The following is a 9,050-nucleotide window of genomic DNA, read 5'->3' as shown; positions in this document are numbered from 1 at the left end:
GAAGATCTGATGCCGAGGATAAACAGAGATGAAGATGCACAGGTGACACAGTTACTGGTCAATCGGCATTTCCTGCATAGTTTCTGTCTTTCGGTTACAGAATTTAAAATTTAAGTCGCTTTTGTAATAAGCGCGGTATCACAATAGAAGGAAGCGAGGAGAAGTGACAATAGGCAGCGTTTCTTCCCTTGTGCCAAGAATCTGAATGTAAGGAGCAGGTGCCGCAGCGGCTGTGCGAGGAGGGTGAGCTGCAGTTGGCAAAGCGCAGAATTCCTCAGAAGAAGAAAAGAATCACAAGCATCCAAAATGCCACCGGGGAAAGCTGGAAAAACACCATTTTCTTTCAGAGCAAGACAATTTCACTAGCATTTGTCAAATAGCTCACATGTTGGATTTTTGTTCATCCTTGTTTCTCTCGGAAAAGGACAAGCTGCCACCCAGCACTATCTGCTGTGGCGCAGGGAGCATTATCTTGCTTTGCAGCCTGCGCTGCATTTTCCTGGAGCAGATAAATTAAAGAGGGTTAGCGACTCTCTGTTGTTTACATATGTAATGTTTTTATTTCCTCTGCGCGTTCTTTGTCACAAGATTTAACCATCTCGGTAATTGCAGATGACGGCTGTTGGCTGACGTGGGTGTCCAGAGCCGTAACTGACTGCTGGGAAGTGCACGGAATAACCAAATGGTCAGTAATTCAGCACAAAAACATTTCCTCGTGGGCAACATGCAAATAAGTTCTTAAGCTTAAGGCGTTTGGAAAAAGTGCACTAAACTCAGTTAAAATGATGGTTATCTTACCAAAAAGTTCTTGGCAATGATTTTTGTTGTTGTTTATTTTGCCAAAAGTTGTATTCTTTATAAATTGGGGTTGTTTTTATACCTGACAAGAATTATAAAACTTAATGGGTTTTGGTGAGTTTTCATTATTATTTGGGTCAAGTCTTTTCATCAAGCAAAACTGCCGTGAAGCACAAGATGTGATTTTTGATTAACTGTTTTCTCGCCGGGGCAGTGGGTGCCTGGGACGGCGACCGCCCGCCAGAGCCCCCCCTGGCAGCTCTCGGCCCTCCTGGGCTCTCTCCAGAAGCCTGGGAACAAGCTCAGGCAGACGTTACTGAGGAGCGGTCCAGAAATACCCCGTGGACAGACGGGATAAGGGCAAGGTTACTCTTCGGGGAGTCTGGACTCCTTCCCATCTGCTGTCAAGGTAAACCACCTCCTAACCCTGCAGAAATCGTGTGGGAAGTGAAGAAGTTACGTACAGTTTAGCAGGAAACTGCACGGTGCATAGCAGAAAAATACCTTTTAATTTTATACTCAGTTTAATTTGACCATTTCGGCTAATCGCTTTTGTTTGATATTTACCTGATGACTGTTTTAACCTGTTCTTTTAATGAAGGGTTGAGCATTGGGTAGGATCATTTACAAATACGATTAAGGAAATGCACAAAATCCAGACGACTATCTAACGCTGCACTGCTCAGCTGACAGAGCAGGAGAGAGAATAAATGTTAAATGTGATTTAATATACAACAAATCTTCAGTGTATGGCATCCCAATACATCAAGAAATTTTGCTTGCATCTGCCCAGGAAAATGTCCTATTCATATTGCTTCAGGAAAAAAAATTACACTGCTCGTGCGTATTTACACATTGCTAGAAACAGGCCGATTTTCCAACGTTCGCTTCCACAGTTCTTCGAAGGATTCCTGCTATTTCCGTATCAGCAATGCTGTACCTGTTGGGGGGATCGGGGGGGTCTCGTAACCATGCAAGAGCACAAGACCAAAGCATTTCTCCTTCCCAGACGCATCCAGTGACCGCCTATATTAATGAAAAAAAAATGTATTAAACACATAAAGACTCGAACCAAGGTCCTTCTCGTTCTCCTCTTGCAAACGAGGTTGCAGAAGAAGGGTTTTTCCGCCCGGGCCGGGTTGGCAGCAGGTCGCTGTTCCCCAGGCTGGCGCCGCGCGCCCACGCTCCCTCCATCTGCCAGCACTGCCCGCGGGGAGGGCTGGGAACTGCCCTGAAACCTGCCCTGGCAGCGCGGGATCCTCTCCGAGCCCAGCAGCATCGCTTCTCCTCTGGGAACGCAGCGCCTCATCCGCGCTCTGCCGTCAGGGTTAAACCAGCCGAGGACCTTCCTGAAAACTGCTCCCTGAGCCACGGGCAGAATCCTGAGCAAGGTGGAAAACCCTCATGTACTGCCCTGGGAATGCTGCCCTGAAAAACATCCGAATAAGGATATGCAAATCAGAATTCAGCCCTCCCACATTCTAAAATAATTTAAGAAACCTTAAAAAATTAAATGGATTTCAATCCTGGATGAAAGCAGAGATAACGGGTGAAAGTTTCTCCTAACCAGTTCATTCTCCCAAGAAAAAGCAGGAAAAGAGAAAACGTTTTCTCGTGTACAAGCGGAGCTCTTCTTTCTTACTTCAATGTAAAAACAAACAAAGCATCTGCAATCGCAGCAAAACTTATTATAAAGAGCTCGGTTAAATCTTCCACAAAAATTCTAAACTAGGAGTTTCAAAAAAATAAAAACCCTTTGCTGACTAAAGAGAATAGATCAGAACATTTTGGGGTTTAAAAGAAGCGTATCATATGTCGGGGCAGAAAGATGATACTGTGTCATCATGCTACAGGCACAGGAATATTTTATCTGTGAGAACATAGAAATGGTCCAATAAACCCCCCACCTGTAAGTGAGGAGATGGATTCCCAAAGCAACTGCAAATGCACAGGCTGTACCTCGGTGTCTGCAGACTAGCAATAAAGAGGTGGTTACACAATTGTATAAATGTAAGCAGCTTCTGTAAAGACAGATTAGGATTGAAATAAGGAGAAGGACCATCACAATTAATATAAAATGAGTGGAAGAGAACAGCCCCAGAACTGCGAAAGCGGTGGAGTGGGACGCAAAACGGGAGGTGGGGTAAGGAAATTCAAACATCAGCTCTTGCAGAAGTCAGAAGCAGAATGGGATGTGGGAATTTCCCCTTCAGTGGAAAAATGGATAGGAAGAGCCAGGAGGAACAGAATTCTTGGATTACAGCATCAGAAGCGCTTAAATTTTCCATTCTCAGGTGGCCCGTCTGTGTTTGATGGATTGCTGGTGAGTGTGTCCCTTTAGCTTCTGCAGCGCTAGTATTTTCATTTCTCTGATCTTCAGGGTTGTTTTCCAGGCGATCTGAAAGAACATGGCAATGACAATTCATACATAGTTTATCTATAACCTTTTCCTTGTTCCTCTCTCAGAGCAATTAGGAAGTTACACCATTTCTGCAAGAAGGAGAACTGAAGCTGCTGACAGACCAGGACCCGAGCCAGGACCCAGGCTCGGCTGCAGCCCGCTTCGGCTGCTCTGCTCTCCAAGGCGTTTCTGAGAAATGCCCTTGTAGTAAATCTGTAAATAACTCGGTGTCGACACACCAGCTCTTCCTGTCTTCTGCTCAAGCCGCCACCCCCACGAAGAACCGTTCATCTGGTAAGTGCTGCTTAGGAGGTGATGATCTCTTAATATTTCACAGGGATGTCCTTTCGCCACCTGATTTCATCTCCTTTATCCGGTACGTCTGGTTTGTCCTTTCTGACCCACAGGCGCGTGCAATCGCTTGTCCGTTCCTCTCACCCTGGGAGCTGCCTTGCTCACTACAGGCGCGTATTTGTCATGGCTCCAGGCAGCGGCCGCTGCAGGTGGCTCAGACCCGTGGGCACCATCCTCATCCCTGTCGCATGTCCCCCGGTCCACCCAGTACTGCCGGAGCTGGTGGGTGTTGGGAGGACACGCCAGCCCCTTCAAGGCCATCTCAGCACATCTGCTGCACACCTGGGCTTGGGGCATGGTTATCCTTAGTGAGGGAAATAATTTTCTTTTCCATTTCAAGCAAACAGATGGCAAAGTTATTGCCTTCTTAACCTGGCAGCAATTGTTCCGACTGGCAGTCACCTGGCGGGTTGGCAAATGCGTCTTGATATTTCTTGTTGAAGTGAATGATTTGGTAGTTTGTGCCTTTCCCCGTACCTCGCTTATCTGACCTGATTCTGACACACGTGAAACCTGTGAGCCTCAGCCAAAACCAGAGCCCGTCCTACACAACCTTCAGGAGAAATCTCTGCTGCAGTCGGTTTCCATTTCTGCACGACTCCGTCTGTACCAGTCAGGGGCTGTAATTAACTGTGCAGAGCCAGGTTCTGCTGGGCTTGGGAGCAGACTAAGACGAGCCTCCGTTCAGAACTCATCCCAACTCTGCTTCTGATGACAGGGGGCTTCATGGTACGTGCCTTTTAACAAACATGCAATAATGTTGTGATCAACACTCTGCAGACTTTCTGAATTTCAGTTGCTGCTGGCTGGCTGTTCTAAAACCTGTTTTCCTTTCTATCGAGGCAGGGTTCTGATGAAAGCCTGTCTTTTGGGTTTGGCAGTCATGCTCTGGTGCGTTCTGCGCTCTGTGCTGGCTGCACTGAATTTCTTCTCCTGTAAGGCTCAAATGAGCCTTGTTGGTGAACATTTAGATTTTAACAGCAACGTTAAGAATCAAAGCTTCTGCTCTAGTTATGCATTTCTAGAATGTATAATTTATTATGCATTATTTTATTTATCATCTTTTTCATGTATCTAGGAAAAAACAGCGATTTCCCATCAAAAACAAATCCTCCAGAACACAGCACAACCAAAGAAGGACTTTACCAGTTACCTGCATTGGAAGGGAATATCGGTGGTGAGGGAAGGGTTGGGATAGCACAAAGCCAAGAGAAAACCTGTGCTCATGCACGTGCCCATGTCTCGGCTTCCACACCCTGTTCCTTTTCACTGCGAAGCTCACAAAGCAGCGTGTAGACCTTATGAATGTCCTTTAATGTCAGCAAGAATTCTTAAAACCTAGGTGCAACTAGAGAGCTTGGATCAGCAGAAGGCCAACCAGCGCTGGTGCATGCAGGGCTGAGGTTGTGGATTTGCTGGCACGTTTCTTGTTAGTGACTCGATTAACTGAGGCCACCCGCTGAGAAGGGGGGAGCTGCTGGCACAAGGCAAGAGAGATGTTCTCTTCCAACGAGAAGTCATGAAAATGTTCGATATAGCTTCACGACAGCAAAGCAGTGACCCTCCTCCCCTTTTCCCCATATTAAGTTTAATGCAGCTTTTCACTTTTCACATAAGGATATTAATAAACAAATTAGCCTAGAAACTTCAATTAGTCGTAATCCCAACAAGGCCCCTGGGAAGAGATAACCAAGCAAACAAACTTCGTAACATTTCCCCAGCCAGGCCAACTGGCAGGACGGTGCTCTCCAGAAAATTAATCAAATCAGTTGCCCGGAGAAAATTGCCCAAGATGACTTTATCAGGGTTTACAGGAACTTCCGCCAGGTGTTAATGCTGTTCATGCGGTGTAGGTGAGTGGAAAACTATAAATCATACAAATAACAGCAGGTTTATATTGCCCTGCTAAAGATCTTATGTTCCTTCTAGAGAAAGTGGAGCTTCAGCAGCTCTGTAGCTATTTCAGACAGTCAATGCTAAGGCAGGACTTTGGCATTTTGCTGCGCCATTGATCTGTGTGCTCTGGAGGGTCGCAGTCTCGCTCCAAAGTTTCTTATGCAAGACTATTTAAGATCGTAAGCCAACCTAATGGGCTTTGATGTACTTTGTGTGGCAGTTCTCCTGTTCCAAACAGGGTAGAGCTGGACAAAATAAAAAATTATTGCGTGTATTTGCCTTTTATAGCAGAAGATCACGCATACACAGCTTAGGACAGTAACAAAACCATAATAAATAAAATATAATCCCCTCTCTGGGAATCCTTTTCCAGGCATGTCTCCTGTGCACCAAACTTTGTGGGACGAGGACACCCGTGACTACCTTTGGCTGTGACGTTAGTGCTCATCTTTAAAGATGTGACCTGTGTGGAAGTGGAGAGGAGTGTTGTGAGTGTAACGTAGCTGATAAAGGTTTACTCATGTAATTTACTGTTTGTGAGTTTTCCTGGCAATTACTGGGGTGAGATAAAAGTGTTCCAGGGAGAGAGCAGCAGGAGAGAAAAAAACCACCTCCAAATATGCAAAGGAGTATCTTTATTTTTGCAGATTTAGTTTTACAGATGCACATAGCATCGATCAGAATGCCACCTGCACACCCCGGCTGGTACCCTGAATTATACAGTTTCCCTGAGCTTACAGGATGCATAAAATATATGTTTGATGAAGCGGTCACCTGTCTGGGGATCCAGAGGCTTAAGAAGTGGAGTGTGGGATGTATGTGCCCAATGCTTGTTCACAACAGGTTATTTGAAAGCAGAAGAGGAAAAGGGATCCATTTCACCATAGTAACTATCTTTAATTTCTATGAGTTAGTAAGTGGAGTCCCAAAGTGTTCAAAATAACTTATTTTGAAGTCTTTTGGAGCCTTCTGGGGACGTGCAGGTGGTCCTGCATATGTAGTGAAGCCGGGCATGCTAAGTTAAGGGAACCATTCAGCAGCACAAGCCAAGGTCCTAGCCCGCACATCGAGCTGTAAGAGGAGGTGCCGGGGGCCCTCGCCCGTGCAGGGGGAGACCGAGCCGTGGTGCAACCAGGCAGAGGTGACTGTGGAGGGGGATAACAGCCACCAAATGTTACTGTAACATGGAACCTGGTCAAGACTTTTTCCAAGAAACTTGTCTGAAGTTAGCCTGGGTACGCACTCACTGGTTGACGTTCTGGTGCTGAACTGAGAAGTCGTGGGCGGTATCACCGTTAGGGGTGCCTGCATCTCTGCACTGACTACAGGAGGATCAGGTGATGGCTGCACTTCTCACTTGGATGTCCTAGGCAGGATGAGGCCAGTCCTGAGTCCATCTGTGCAAGTCGATGGCCGGCTGGGCTCCTCACATACCAGGGGGTTTGCAGGCTCTCCGTGGAGATCATAGAGTCCTAGAATGGTTTGGGTTGAAAGGAGCCTTAAAGCCCACCCAGTGCCACCCCCTGCCCTGGGCAGGGGCACCTCCCACCACACCAGGTTGCTCCAAGCCCCGTCCAACCTGGCCTTGAACCCCTCCAGGGATGGGGCAGCCACAGCTTCTCTGGGCAACCTGGGCCAGGGGCTCACTGCCCTCAGAGTGAAAGATTTCTTCCTGAGATCTCATCTAAATCTCCCCTCTTGCAGTTTGAAACCATTACCCCTCATCCTATCACTACATGGCGAGAACGGTGGGCAGCTCAGCTCTGTCCTCACTCTACAGTCCTTTCCACGCAGCTCAGGATCCCAGCTCTAGGTGGGAGAAAATTTGATATAAAAGTGCATCTCTCCTTTCCAGAGCTCCTCTTGAGAGCCCCTGATGCCGTGATACTCGGGGCAGGGAGAGGCAGGGAGAAGCAGGCGAGGACGTGTTGTCCTCCCTGGCCAGAGATCCGCCCATCTGTCCTCCAGCACCCGCATCTGCTTGTGATGGGGATGGACTAAGTAGTCACGAAACATTTTGGTTCAATTTGGATTTATTTTCTGTAATCGTTAACAACAATTTCTAAACAGAATGACATCCGCTGATTGATGATAATAGTCCCCCAGAATTGAAATGGATACTTACCGAAATCTTTAGTTCAATCCTTATTAAAATGTCAGTGACTGCCAGTTTTAAATACACATTTTTAATCGTGAAAATTGTTGTTATATGAATTACAGTCAAGTCCTAATACGCCCAACTTAGAACAAAATATATTGGAAAATACATTTCAAGCTATTGCTTGGACTGCAGCCTAATACATCTTAACTGTAATAATTGCTTTCTCTGAATAGATTTGGTCACACAAGAAACATTTTACTGAATTTTCGGAGGGAAGAAATGGAAATAAAGGACAGGATTTTTTCACACTAGTTTTATTTTAGTGTGCATCAAATCCTGTTTTTATAACTTATTAATGATAAATTGATCTCAGGAGATATTAACTCTGTATTTACAGAGTGTTTAGACATGCTGGGGGCTGTTTTAAATGTACCAGCTGCTCAGTGCTGATTTAAGTACACAGATGTTCTTATTAGCATAACATTCAAATTTGATGCCCTTTTTATCTGCATCCTCCAAATGCACAAAAACAACAGCACCAGCAGCACAGGAGATCCATGCAGGAAAAGCCCCTTCTCCCCCCGGGGACCCCACCACGGGCTGAAATTGCAGGAAAGGGCAGCTCGAGCATCCCATCGTATCTCTCTGGGTCCTCTCCCACGCGTGGGTTACCCCCGGGGACGGCAGCCGCGATCCCAGCCTGGAAAGGGGCACGGTGGTGGGGATGGAGAGATGGGGCGTCTTGCAGAGGATGCGGTGAAGCCGCTCGGGCTCAAGGCTGAGTAGCCCTTGGGTTACACGTAAACAACTGAAAATGAAGATGCCTCTCTGCGTGGTTTTGTTTCGGTGCACTTGGCTTTGTGTGCACGGCTGTTGCCGCTGTACCTTCCTTGGCGGTGATGTTTCTCGGCTCTGCTCTTGCCCTTGCTTTGTGTTTTCGAGACATGGGCTGTAATGGGAAGTAATGCCGAGGGTCTTTGAACCAAAGGAACTGCAGGTAATGACAGCAAATTGGTGTCTGGCTCCGTGAATTGCATGGTACAGAAATGCGTCTGAATCATAGTTCAGGACAGGAGTACTACAGAACTGAAAAGGTCAAATCCAAACCCAGAGTGACTTTTCTGGCATCTTTTAATGCCGCGGGAAGGTCTATCCAGCTCTGCGGTGACAGAGCAGCAGAAGCCTCGGTACAGCTTTTCTGAATCACCTCAGAATTCTCCCAGGCTTTCACAGTAATCTTCAAAGTTAAAAAAGTTGATTTAAGTTTTCTTTCCATATTGGGTATTTCAAAATATGCTTTCTATTGCTAATCATGATGAAAATTACAGCGATTATGACATACTTATAAAGCAAATGTTATCGCAGGGGATATAAAGCCCTTTTACGAAGGGGCTGTTCTCTCCAGGTAGCAGAGGTGTGAGAAGAACCGTCAGCTGCTCATTTTCAGTTTTCCATTTCAAGTCCTACATTTCTTCCCAGAGAAAAAAAAAATAATCTTGT

The 9,050-nt window shown here is 46.3% G+C and overlaps 1 long non-coding RNA gene across 3 annotated transcripts; it reads left to right on the top strand.

Annotated features, from left to right (window-relative positions):
- The first annotated feature begins 575 nt into the window (after positions 1-575).
- LOC128916346 (uncharacterized) lies at positions 576-6,009 on the top strand. Of its 3 annotated transcripts, XR_008468936.1 has the most exons (5): positions 576-685; positions 1,013-1,207; positions 3,265-3,493; positions 3,894-4,282; positions 4,632-6,009. It is a non-coding gene; the product is annotated as an uncharacterized LOC128916346 (long non-coding RNA). The 3 variants fall into 3 exon arrangements; XR_008468934.1 differs by having other exon boundaries at positions 3,265-4,282; XR_008468935.1 differs by lacking the exon at positions 1,013-1,207 and having other exon boundaries at positions 3,265-4,282.
- The last annotated feature ends 3,041 nt before the right edge of the window (positions 6,010-9,050 follow it).

This window comes from Rissa tridactyla, chromosome 11, assembly GCF_028500815.1.
Source record: "Rissa tridactyla isolate bRisTri1 chromosome 11, bRisTri1.patW.cur.20221130, whole genome shotgun sequence".
Lineage (NCBI taxonomy): Eukaryota > Metazoa > Chordata > Aves > Charadriiformes > Laridae > Rissa > Rissa tridactyla.
This window is presented reverse-complemented; position numbering and strand designations above follow the sequence as displayed.